The sequence below is a fragment of the Mesocricetus auratus genome, unplaced genomic scaffold (assembly GCF_017639785.1).
Source record: "Mesocricetus auratus isolate SY011 unplaced genomic scaffold, BCM_Maur_2.0 Super-Scaffold_100030, whole genome shotgun sequence".
Taxonomy (NCBI): Eukaryota; Metazoa; Chordata; class Mammalia; order Rodentia; family Cricetidae; genus Mesocricetus; species Mesocricetus auratus.
In genome coordinates, this window is record NW_024429211.1 from 3,358,898 (window position 1) to 3,372,067 (window position 13,170).

Sequence of the window (13,170 nt, forward strand, 5' to 3'; positions counted from 1 at the left end):
GTCTTTGCCAAACTCTTTTTATGAGGCTTCAATACCTTGATAACCAAGCCACATGAAAACACAACTAAGAAAGAAATCTTCAGACCAAATCCTGCATGAACATTGATGCAAAAATAATAAACTACTGGTAAATTGGATCCAAGAAGACATCAGAAAACTCACCCACCATGACCAAGTAGGCTTGATTCCAGGGATGCAGGGATGGTTCAACATATGAAAATCCATCAATGTAATCCACCATACAAACAAGTTAAGAAACAAAAAAACACATGATCATCTTACTAGATTTTGACAAAATCCAACACCCTTTCATGATAAAGGTCTTGGAGATATCTGGAATAACAAAAACTTCTATTAACATAATAAATGTATATACAGAAACTCAAGAGCCAACATCAAAGCAAATGGAGAGAAACTCAATGTAATTCCTCTAAAATCAGGAACAATACAAGAATGTATACTCTCTTCATACCTTTTAAATATTGTTCTTGAAGTTCTAGCTAGAGCAATAAGATAACAAAAGGAGATCAAGGAGAAACAAATTGGAAAGGAAGAGGTCAAAGTTTCACTATTTTCAGATATGATAGTTTACATAAGTTACCCAGAAACCTCTACCCGATAACTCCCACCGCTGATGAGTACCTTTAGCAAAATGGCATGATAAACCATCGACTCAGGAAAATCAGTATTCCTACTATTTACAGACAACAAAAGAGATGACAAAGAAATCAGAGAAATATCTTCCTTTATAATAGCCACAAACAATATAAAATACATTAGAATGTAAAATATACAGAATTATAGAAGATAAAAGCCCAGAAGGAAAAGGTAGAGATTTGAATAAAGTTCATAACAGCAGGCTAGAAAAAAACCAAATAATACTGGGCAATCATTAGTAAGAATAAGTTACCTACCATGTGTTATTTACCTGGGATCTGGGTGATGCCCCTACCCGGAAATGAGTCAAAGGCCAAAGGTGTAAAAATCATTTGAAACATTAGAAAATCCAATTTGAATCTCAATGCTTCACATGGAACTACAAGTAAGTATGTAATGGTTAGAGCGAGAACAGGGCAACTACTGCATATTCAGTAACTATGGTCAGTCATAAAATCACAATGCATTTTACATTTTATTGATGACACAAGTTATATATTTAGGAGTATACACGTTTACACATAAGCATGTATGCTTGTGACAACAATTAACAGAAAAGGGGCCATGGCTTGGAAAGTTAGCAGGGGTCACTTACACCTAAGAGAAAGGAGGGATTACAAAAATATATTATAATGTCAAAAACTATAAGAAATATGTCAGTCAAAATGTGTTAAAATTTACACATGTTATTTAATATATTTTTGTATAATATAAAATATTGCACATGTTATGTAACATATATTTTATAAAAAAGATATGGCACAAAATTCAGCTAATTCTACTTGCTTCAGGAATTTCTGCTGTATCTTGCAAATGGGGTACACTGTATATATAATGCATACACACATACATACATTCATACCTCTGCTTGCCTTGGTTCAACATAGCAGGGTCTACATTTCCTATCAATTCTTTTGGGTAAAAACTTTCCAGGTGTGGCATGCATGGATTTATGAAAGTACATACACATACAAGCAACAACTCACCTGCCTTCTTAAGCAAACCCAATAAACTCATTTGTTTCTAAATTTTAAGTCTATTGAAACAGCACTGGTTTGAAATGGTAACCCTATTAAACATAAGTAGTAGAACTATTTATACCTCATCCTGAGAAGTAAATACAGCAAGAAAATAAATACTGTACAAATTACTGCTACTTATGAACTATCTTAGTCACTGTTTTCATTCAATAAATTCTCCTTGTAATTTCAACTGGATGGCAGCAAACTCAGATTTCTGACAATATCTGCTTCTCAAGTCCTGGTATTGCTACACCGATTCTCAGGCTTATTGGAGACATAAGACTCAGCTGTTCATACATATAACATAAGTCTATTGCTGAATGACCATCTACATAGCTATCAATATCTTGGCTTTAGGTAGAAAATAATCACTTTAGTATGTCCCAAGGAAGGCACTGTAAGAAACACTTTGAAACAATCCAGATTTCCTCCATCCCATTTCAGATGCTGTCCTCACAATTCACACTCAAGGAACAACTTAACGTTTCTGGATTCTGAACTGAAATCTAAGGACACAGAAAAGTATCTGTGTTGAACCTGTGTGTGATCCTAACACATAAAATGGAAAATGAGATGCACAGAGGACTCTCCCGTATATTACATCTCACACGTGAATTAATCATCTGTCAAATATCTCAGCGACATTCGCTCTGTATTACAGAATGTTTGAACACATTTTCAGTTCATAAGATGAAAAAAGTCCTCATTTCATTGACTTAGAGAAAGGGGTGAGTCAGCAGCAGAACGCCCCCTAGCCAGTCACTTCCCACACAGATGTCACTTCCTGTTCCCGGAGGTGCCACGGTGTCAGCTGGGAGCAGTCTGGGAATCCGGACAGATGGGTGAGGCCACAATTGGAGACACTGAGCTCAGCTGCTCCCACCTCAGCATGTCGGCCTAGGCTCTGGAGTGGGAGCTGGAGGGGAGAGCAGAGGAGCTGCTGGGATTGCAACTGGTGCAGCTGTGGCTGCTGCTGCTCTAAAAACATCGACAATGCTTCCAGTGATCTTAGGAGCTGCCTCCCCACCTCCAGCCAACCATCTGGCATCCCTGCCAGGGAGATGAGCAGCAGCCTCCCCGATCTCCAGCTACTGGACAAGAGCAGGGACCCACTCATGGAGCTAGGAACGGAGCTCCAGTGGCTGCTGCTGCCCCACAGCCAACCATCTGACATCCCTGCCAGAGAGGTGAGCAGCAGCCTCCCGGATCTCCAGCTACTGGACAAGAGCAGGGAGAAGCTCATGGCTCTGGGACCCCAGCTGCTGACTCCGAGCAGCCTGAGCAGGCTGATGGACAGGAACACCAGGCTTGGCAACAAGGACTCACCCATTTTCCACTCTGTCTCAGGCTCCAGGTACTCAGCCTCACATGCAAGTGCTTTTAGGTGGGGCTAGCTGTGGGAGGGGGAACCCTGCACTCCCTTAACCTGGGCTGGAACAAACTCCACAGTATCTCTGCTGAGAGGAGACCTTTGAGAATTTAGAATGTGTATTCCTTTGAGGAAAGTATTAATGAAATCCTACCAGAATTAGTAAATCTCCCTTCTCTCAGTTATGTGGTGTTGTGTTCCTCCTCAGCTTTCATAGTTGCATTGATTTCCCCACTCTCCTCAATAACTTGTTGACATACCTGTCTCTAGATCTCCTTAACCCTATTCAACTACAAGAGTTGAAATTTCCAGGAAATCCATTGTTAGTTGGTTTTGTTAGCAATTTAGCATAGATACTCCAAATCTTCTGGAATAATAATAATAATAATAATAAGACCATTAATATCCAGAAATGCTTCTGAAGCTCATTCTTATATTATGGGAATCTGACTTGTGTTCAGGCATTAATTGACCAAACACAAATATTGACAGAGTGTATTTTGGATGGTGTATCAGAGCCATTCACTTTGTGGAATTCGGTTGAAAATATCACTTCCCGCTAATGCATTGTTTGTGTTTTCCAGAATGCTCTTCCCCCTGCAGCTCTGCCTTGCACACCTCCATATCCCAGAATTTGTCTGACTCAGAAGATAAAGCCAGTGATCATGCACACAGAATGCAGAATGTTCTTCTTCGTTGACAACTTTGGGTGTACACAAATGAAAGCAAAGCAAAAATGATTATTAAAGAAAAATGGAGCTTGAATTTGATTATAAAGCTCAGTGGTTTCAGTTAAATGTCCATGCACGAGCTGCAAAGATTTGTAAGGTTTTGCATTTCATGTATCTGTTCAGCATGATTTAATCCAATTTCCTGTTTAGATTTTTGAATATAATTTATTCTTAATAGCCATTCAAAATTTAGCTGGTTAGTCACAATTTTCACCTAAGTCTTTGATGAGAAGTTAACAGAATGGTATATTTGTTTGATGAGTCATACTCAGCCTGGAGAATGTCATCTGAGACAGTTGAGGTGACTAAAGTAAGACTTCATGACACTTATACTACCAGAGTTGTTCTGTTTGCCTGAAATATTTGCCATAAATAGAATGAGCCTTTGCCTTGAGTCACCCCTGGGCTTCAGCCTATGACTAAGAGTATATAAATGATTATCACTTTTAAATGGTATATTTAACCTTCAGCTCTTATTTTGTTTTATTTTAGTAACTTTATACAATCTATCAGTGACTGGTTACAGTCCCTTACTTGTAGCAGGGACATAGAGGCTTATTCTAGAGATGGATTTAGAACAAACTGCAACCTTACACAATGCAAAACATTTGGGAATATACTTTAGCAGACTAGACAATAAACTGTATTTATAATCCCTGAATCCCACAGGCCTGAAACTCTTCATGTAGAATTTGCTGACCATGAACTCTGAGGAAGACCTGCCTCTGCCTCCTGGTGATGGCCTTACATATGTACATGATGACCTACTTACATTTCATTTTAACTTCATTTTGTTAGCTGCAATGATCTCTTGTAATCATGCCCTTGGGATTTATGGGAGGCTGGAGTCATGATACATCAACTTCCCAGCACAGAGAATAACTGTAATTGCCTGAAAAATCTAATGTCAAGTAATCTAAGAAAGGCTGGTTGATAACATACAACTAAATGAAGGAAAGTTGGACATGATTGTGCATACATACAAACAAGTACTTGGGAGGTAGAGCAGACGATCAGGAATTCAAAGTTAACATAGGAATCATAGTATCGTTGAAGCCAGCTGAGAATATACCTGGAACCTTCTCTCAAAGTGGGGGTCAGTTGGGGTGGGATGTATTGTAACTTTCAAATGTGTCTCCTTTGCTTGTGTTGTATACTAAATGAAAAGTTTCTCTGCATTTAATAGACTAACTACAACTAGATATCATTACAGTTGAAGGTAGTCAAAAGTAAAGCTTATTATATCCATTCACAATACAATAGTTCACAAAGTTGGTATAACTACTGAACATTAAGAAAGTAATATTGATAAAATAGGAATGAAAATAACAAAAATACAGTATCCTTAAAGAGTAGGAGAAAAATAGTAGCACAAACTATTGGCACTGAAGATTAACAAAATATACTATTGGATTATGCAATAAAACTAATACTAGTAATTTAATTGGGCATTAGGAAAAATATTTAACTCTCACTTCTGAGAATTAAAAAACAGAACTGTAATAACATAAAGACAGGTTTGTAAGAACTAAATGAAGATTTAGTTTGCATTAGGCAGTCAGGTGAGCATATGAAACATTCTTTGTTAGAATCGAGTTTTATGCTGAAAATATTTGCATGTTTGTTTTCATATATATATGTATATAATTTTGTTTTAGTTGTTGATTTTAGGAGTTTATATTAGTAGTCTATGTGGTAATTCAGGTTTGTGTGTGTTTTTGTTGTGTCATGAAACAGGAGTTTCATGACTGCAGTTGTGAAACGCTGCTATAGTGAGTCCCCTTACCTTTTCCTCATAATAGTGTGGTAAGATAATTTTTATTTTTCTTTTTTTAGAGATATTTTTCTGTGTTTACAAAAGTAATGTTACTTCTGCTAATGTATTTCATTATACTGGTTATAAAGTTGCTTTTTTCACAGTGAGCAACATTAAGCTGCCTATTCCAAAATTAGGAAAGGAACAGATGACTTGGTAGGTTCCCATGTGTCAAACAGTAAATATTTCATAATTAGATGACTTTAGTTAAGCAACATAGAATGTTTTCATGGAAAACATTCAGAATGATGGGGCCATACACTCCTGGATTAAATACTGTAGTTTCTTGATTGATTAATATCCTGACCTAAGTAAGAACGTGAGTAGTCTTTTAGGAATTTACTTTTAAATAGAGCATCTAACAATGCATACACTTTCCAGCTGCATAGAAAGAGGTGTACTAATTCCAGCCTGTGACATATAATTGTATTCTTTGGTGGTCTTTCACAAAGTGTTCATTGTGTTTTTTTAATATGTATAATTAAACTCTGTGAAGAGTGTGACAAATCAGTTCTTTCCGCAGAGATGTAGATTACAAGGACAGATGCAGTACATTGTTCCTCTGGAATAAGCTGTAGTCCAAGCCTATAGCATAGATTTTCTTTGGTACAATCTTCATTGGTAGTTGGTTTATCCATTTTTTTGTTTTTGTTTTTTTTTTTTGGTATGGTTTTATCTTTTTAACCCATCGGTGGCCCTATTTTTGACAAATGCTGCCAGTGATTGCTATTTTTTTGTCTTTTACATACTTTATCTTTTTAAAAAACTGACTATAGACATTAATTTAGAGAGAAAGGAATTAGATCCCAAGTTAAAAAAATGTAGTTTAAGTTGTAGTGTGTCTCGCTAGTTACAAATCCCATATTAATCCAACAATGAAATCTTAGAGATTCAGAATCAGCAAGGGGGCAATTTTCATAATATGGCTATTTTATTTTCTGAGACAGGGCAGTACAAACCTTGAACTCGTCATGTAGAAAACTCTGTCCTTTTGTAATACTCGTGTCTGTTCTTCTCAATCATGGGATTACATGTGTAAACCATTAGCCTGGCTAAATATTTTACTTAGAAATGTATCAAAGCTGTCTCTTCCTAAAAATTTTGATTTCTAAATAATCCTTTCCAAAATAAAAAAGTATACTGTAGATTGACTTCAAATAAGAGAAATTTGTGTAATATAAAAACAATAAATGTAGTTCTGATTAGGACAAGAACTTATTGCAGAGTAGTTCCAACACAGAGTGGAAATACAGGGTTAAAAATGAAGACTCATGAAGATACTGTTTGCTGGAATGTTAATTAAAATAAATCATTTAAGGCAGCAAAATATAATAGAAGTCATTTGCCAGGGAATCCAATGATCTAAGAAACTCTGTAGAGTAAAAGGGAGTTACCTTAAATTGATTCACCAAATTTCCTACTACTAATATCTGAAATACTTATCAATAAGTTTATGACTGCTGTTTTTATTGAGTCTTCCTGGCAATTCTGTTGCTCACTGCCAAGCAGAACAAATTAGCTGTATGCTTTCTTTCAGTCTTGCTCTTCCCATAGTTCCTATTGGAAAGAGTTCTTTTTTGCCTGTTTTATAATACAGCAGGGAAGACTTAGTTAATGTTTACCTTTTGGTTGCTTTTCAAGAAATTACACATTAAATTTTAGTAGTAGCTATTTACATAAAAACATATTGATTAATCTTTAAGTTTCCATGTGAGTGCTTGCAGATACAGTATTACCAATAAAAGTATATGTATAGGTCATCAGGTGATCATTTAAAGGGTGCTTTGTTAGAATCCAGTTGTATGCTGAGAATATTTGCATGTTAGGTTTGCATATGTATTTAATTCTTATTTTAGTTTATTATTATATGAGATTATATTAGTAGACTATATGGTAATTAAGTTTTGGTGTGTGTTTGTGTTATTTCATGAAACAGGAGTTTCATGACTGCAGTTGTGAAACGCTGCTATAGTGAGTCCCCTTACCTTTTCCTCATAATGGTGTAGTAAGATCATTTTTAGTTTTTTAGACATTTTTTCTGTGTTTCTAAAAATGATGCTTCAACTGCTAATGTAAGTTTATGATAGTAGTTATAAAGTTGTTGTTTATTTCACACTGAGCAACATCAAGCTGCCTATTCCAAAATTAGGAAAGGCTCAGAAGACTAAACGGGTTCCCACGTATCAAACTGTAAATATTTTGTAATTAGATGACTTTAGTTAAGCAACATAGAATGTTTTCATGGAAAACATTCAGAATGATGGGGCCATACACTCCTGGATTAAATCCTGTATTTTTTATTGATAATCATCCTTACCTAAGTAATAATGTGAGTAGTATTTTAGGAATTACCCTTTCCAGCCTCCTAGAAAGAGGTATACTTTTTCTTCTTTCATAAATCTAGATATTCTTGCCTATGATATATAAATGTTTTGTATAGTCCTCTTGTAACTAAGTTTTTATTGTGCATTTTGATGCTTACAGTTTAAACTATGTAAATAGTGTGCCAAATCACATTTTTTGCCAGAAATAGTGATTATAGAGACAGATTCAGGTTATTGTACATGTTAAAAAAGATACATTCTTTGCCTAACATTGATAGCTTTTATTGAAATCCTCATTGGTAGCTTTTCTACATTTTGGTTGTTTTTTTGTTTGGTTGGTTGGTTGTTGATTTTTCTATCCAGTTTGGCATTAACATTGGCCAGAGGTGCAAATAATTGCTAAGTTTTTTTCTTCATTTTCAAAATTATCATTAAAAAAAACTGACTATATACATTACTTAATGAGACAGGAATTGGTAATCTCAATATATGATCGACTTCTTAAGACATCATGTTACATCACAGACAAAGATGGGCATCAAAGAAAGTCATTGTGGAGTGTGCCTTTGACATGACAGCACCACCAATTTGGACAAGAATCTTCACTTCATGGAATTCTTGACAGCAAGTTGTCAAAACAGGACAAGCATGTTACAAAGAAATGTTACTGCTGAACATGCAGAGGAACAGTATGATTACCCATTAACCTGCTTTATTGAAACATCAGCCAAACATTCTGGGGCTATAAGCTGAAGAGGGATTCCACAATGTTAAAGAGGATCCTTGAATGACATTCTAGACATCGAGATCTCACTGTCAATTCTAGAGTATATATATTACATTTCTGTAAACTTTTGTGGTGTTGAAGACAGATAGTTACAGTTATGGATTTTCATAGTTATGGTAATAAATAATTTGCATACAAAGCTTTAAACTGACATAAATAGGAAGTTGATATAGTGTTTTCTTTAAATTTGCCAAATGTTAATGGACTAAATATATTAACTGTAGTTTTTTGCTTACTACATCTTCTAACGCATAATTGTATGATTTTAAATGTAAACTTCGTTTGTTTTTCCAGACTCAAATAGATGATGTGTTATGTCCTTCTGTTTAATGTGACTATGTTTCTCTTCTTTGTTGATGAATTAAACTGTGTTTGCCAAATGCCAGACAGGATATAGCAAGGGAGAATGTATAGGCAATATGAAATTCTGAGAGAGGAATATGTAGAGCAGATCTTCAGACAGATGCTATGTAGCTTCTGCGAAGATAGGTTGCTGGTTCATTTTCTGGTCAGCCCAGACAATCTGCAGATTCACTGACTAATTCAAATCGGTTAGTAATTAGATGGAGCTAGCCTGTGCTAAGGACAAATAGTTTATATTTTACATTGCCCTCTGTGTGTTTATTTGAGAGTGCAGTGTGGCAGAATCAAGATGAACACTAAATTCGGCCTACACATTACTGTTAGTGGAAAAATTACTGAGTTGCCTTGTTTTGTGAATATGGATGGTAGAAAATTCATCTTCTCACAGATCACATGTTCAGCACTGTGTTCCTGAGAAACAGTGCTGACCTCAATCAGCACTTTCTACATGTCATATGCATATTTGCATGGAGTTTTTTGAATCCTCTGCCCAATTGTTGTCTGCTAGCAACAACACAATGGGAAAACAAGGGGGGGAATTTTCCACATAACCAGTCCTAGCTTTTCATAAATTTGCGGGTTAATTAACAACAAATGTGGCAGAAGAAATGTTACTTTTATTTTGGAGAAATTATTATGTATGCTCTGACTTCTTTAATTTTTCTGGACCTAAAGTCATATTGTTACATGTGGCTGTGAAAGTGTATACATATTTAAAATGTAACTCTGAAATATAAATAAGTTCTGGAATTTTCTGTTTGGAAAAGATATAGTTCTATTGTTTCAAGTTATGCTGTAATGGCAAATATTCTGAGAACTATGTTTAAACTATTCAAATTCTTGTGCCTCATTACCAAAAAGATATGAAAAATTATGATGTAATATTAACTGAGTATACCCTCAAGAATTTTGCCTTAAATGTTGTACATTGTCTTAATAGACACAAAAAAATCTTAGAGAAATTAATATAAAAAGAAATAAATAATTTGGACATACATTATAACAATAAGTAGTTTTGTTGATCCCAATAACACAATCACATAAGGAAGTGTGAGTGTCTGGATGTCTCTGTGTGTTTGGTTGTGTGAGTACAAATAAATAAAGAACATCACTGAATCCAGGTATCAAGAGTATGAACCTGAACTGGAACATTAAAAAATAATTAGGAATCAAACAAAATGGGAACTAGACACGTTACAACTCTTTTTGAACTTAAAACATGTTTCCTTGTTCCCAAAAACACGACTATGTTGCTGCTTTGAAAATATTTTTGGCATACATGGTTATGTTAATGAAGCCAGATATCATACAAATATTATGAAAAGTTACCGAATATTAAAATGTGGAACAATTAACTTAGTGCTTGATTTCCCCTCAGATCTTTTGAGTAAAGCCTTTTCAGGTGTGGTATGCTTGGATGGAGGAACACCCATACACATATACGTTAAACCTCACCTCCATTCTTAAGGAAGGCCAATAAACTCATTTTTCCTAAATTTCAAATTTATTGCAATCATGCTAGCTTGTTATGTGAACCCTATTAGATATAAGTAGTAGATGTCTTTACACCTCATCCTGGAAAGCAATTACAGCAAGAATATGAAACCTGTATCAGTTCAAATTGCTGCTACATCTGGACATATCTAACTCACTGTTTTCAGTAAAAGAATTTCACCTTATAATTTCAGCTGGATGGTCAGCAAACACAGATATCTGACAATTTCTGCTTCTCAAATCCTGAGATTGCTAGACTGATTCTCAGGCTTATTAGAGACATAAAACTCTGCTGTTCATACATGTAATACAAGTCTATTGCTGAATGATCATCTACACAGCTATTAATATTTTGTCTAAAGGTAAAAAAAAATTCTTTAGTAAAACCCAAGGAAATTGTTGCTACAAACATTTTGAAACCTTCTTGTTTTCCTTCATCCCCTCTCTGATGCTGTCCTCAGAATTCACACTCAAGGATCAACATAACGTTTCTGGAAGATGCACTGAAATCTGAGGACACGGAAACGTGTCTGTGCTGAACCTGTCTGTGATCCTAACACATGCAGCGGAAAATGAAACACAGAGGACTCTCCCACATATTACATCTCACACCTGAATTAATCATCTGTCAAATATCTCAGCGACATTCACTCTGTATTACAGAATGTTTGAACACATTTTCAGTTCATCAGATGATACAGCTAGATTTTATTTCAGAAAGGGGTGAGTCAGGAGCAGAATGCCCCCTAGCCCAGTCCCTTCCCACACAGAGGTCACTTCCTGTTCTAGGAGCTGCCACGGTGTCAGCTGGAAGCAGGCTGGGAATTCAGACAATTGGGTGAGGCCACATTTGAAAACACTGAACTCAGCTGCACCATACTGAGCATGCTGGCCTAGATTCTGGGGTGGCAACTGGAGAGGAGAGCAGAGGAGCCTCTTGGAACGCGAGTGGCGCTGCTGTGGTTGCTGCTGCTCTAAAACCATCTGACAATGCTTCCAGGGCTCTAAGGAGCTGCCTCCCCCACCTCCAGCTCCTGGACATGAGCAGGGAACCGATCATTGGGATGGAACCCGAGCTCCTGTGGCTGCTGCTGCCCTGCAGCCAACCATCTGACATCCCTGCCAGGGAGGTGAGCAGCAGCCTCCCCCACCTCCAGCTCCTGGACAAGAGCAGGGAGCAGCTCATGGCCCTGGGACCCCAGCTGCAGACTCACAGCAGCCTGAGCATGCTGATGGACAGGAACAACAGGCTTGACAACACAGCCTTGCTGCTGGAGGGACTCGACCAGTCTCCACTCTTCTGGAATTACCAGCAAAGACCAATATGATACAGAAGTCTGACTCTCACTCTTATATTCTGGGAATCTGCTAAGTTACTTGGGTTCAGCCATCAATTGCCCAAACCCAAAGTATGACAGAGTGCTGTGATACTTTTGGCTGCTGTGTCAGTGTAATTAAGTCTGTGGAATACTGTGGGAAGTATCACCTCCACTGATGCATTGTTTGTGTTTTCCAGAATACTCTTCCCCCCTGTAGCTCTGCCTTGCCCAGCTCCACATCCCAGAGTTTGTCTGACTCAGAAGATGAATCCAGTTATTCTTCACACAGAATGCAGAATGTTCTTCTTAGTTGACGATGTTAAGTGTAAAAAAACAAAATTTAAGGAAAGATGATCATAAAAGATATTGGAGCTTGAATTTGATGATAAAGCTCCGAGTTTTCAGCATGAATGTACATGCAGGATTTGCAAAGATTTGAAAGTTTTTGAATTGCATGTGTCTATTCAGAATGATTGAATCCAGTTTCCTGTTTAGATTGTTTGAGAATAATTTTTTCTAAATAGCAGTTCAAAATTTGCCTTGTTAATCACAATTTTCACTTAGGTCTTTGTTGAGAAGCTAACATAATGGTATATTTAGAGGAACAATCATAATCAGCCTGGAGTGATGTCATCTGACACACTTGGGTTGACTAAAGTAAGACATCATGACACTTGTACTACCAGAGTTGTTCTGATTTGCCTGAAAAGTATAACATAAGTATAATGAGCCTTCACATTGGGGAAGCCCTGGGCTTCAGCCTCTTTCTAACAGTTTATAAATGATTATCACTTTTAAATTGAATATTTAACTTTCAGCTCTTTTTTGTGTTATTTTCTTAACTTTATGCAATTTTTCTGTGATTTGTCACAGTCCCTTACGACTAGCAGGTATATGGAGGCTTATTCTAGAGATGATTTTAGAACAAACTACAACCTGTAACAATGCAAAACCCTTGGGAATAGACTTCAGCAGACTGGGTAATCAAATATATATATATATATATATGTATGTACATATATATATACATATACATATATATATATATATATATATATATATATATATATATATATATATATACACTCCCCGAATCCTACAGACCTAGAACTCTTTATGTAGAATGTGCTGACTAGGAACTATGAAGAACAACTTCGTCTACCTCCTGGTGCTGGCTTACAGATGTTTGGGACCACCTACTTACATTTCATTTTTTACTTAGTTTTGTTAACTGCAGTGATCTCTTGTAATCATTTCCTTTGCATTAATGCAAGGCTAGAGTCATGAT

General features: G+C 36.3%; 1 long non-coding RNA gene across 1 annotated transcript; it reads left to right on the plus strand.

The window, feature by feature from the left end:
- Window positions 1–2,010: 2,010 nt before the first annotated feature.
- Window positions 2,011–10,069, plus strand: LOC121134738. Its single transcript, XR_005871930.1, has 2 exons — window positions 2,011–3,033; window positions 3,633–10,069. It is a non-coding gene; the product is annotated as an uncharacterized LOC121134738 (long non-coding RNA).
- Window positions 10,070–13,170: the final 3,101 nt, after the last annotated feature.